The sequence below is a fragment of the Oxyura jamaicensis genome, chromosome 14 (genome assembly GCF_011077185.1).
Source record: "Oxyura jamaicensis isolate SHBP4307 breed ruddy duck chromosome 14, BPBGC_Ojam_1.0, whole genome shotgun sequence".
Taxonomy (NCBI): Eukaryota; Metazoa; Chordata; class Aves; order Anseriformes; family Anatidae; genus Oxyura; species Oxyura jamaicensis.
The window spans coordinates 1,580,788-1,581,406 of record NC_048906.1 but is presented as its reverse complement, the minus strand read 5'-3'; positions in this window follow the sequence as shown (position 1 = coordinate 1,581,406).

The window sequence follows — 619 nt, the reverse complement described above, 5'->3', positions numbered from 1 at the left end:
AGCAGCAGCACACCTCCCTCAGATACAGCACGTGCACGGCCATAGCACAGTGACCAGCGCCCCAGCATGGTGTCCCCAGCTGTAGCACACTGTCACGGCTTCAGCACAGTGTTCCTGGCCATCGCACAGCGCCCACGGCCCTCACATGGTGTCCCTGGCCACCACACAGTATCCCTGACCATTGCATGGTCCCCATGGCCATTGCACAGTGCCTGTGGCCATCACACAGTGTCACGGCCACAGCATGGTGCCCGTGGCCATCTCGGTGCCCTTGGCCATTGCATAGTGCCCGTGGCCATTGCTAGGTGCTTGTGGCCATTGCCTGGTGCCCTTGACCATCTCCTGGTGCCCCTGGCCATCGCACGGTGCCCGCTGCCACCACACGGTGCCCATGGCCACCTCCTGCCACCCCTGACCACCTCCCGGTGCCCGTGGCCATCTCACAGTGCCCCTGACCACCTCCCCTGGGGGTGCCCGCCCGCAGCCCGTGCTGGGTGCATCGCCCCGTGCCGCCGCCTGCCGGCTCCCCCCGTGGGCCGGGTTCGTCCCTCCCGCTGCCCGCGCGCGGCGCCGCGGCCGAGCCCACGCGGGAGGCGCGCGGGGGGCGGGCAGGCGCGCG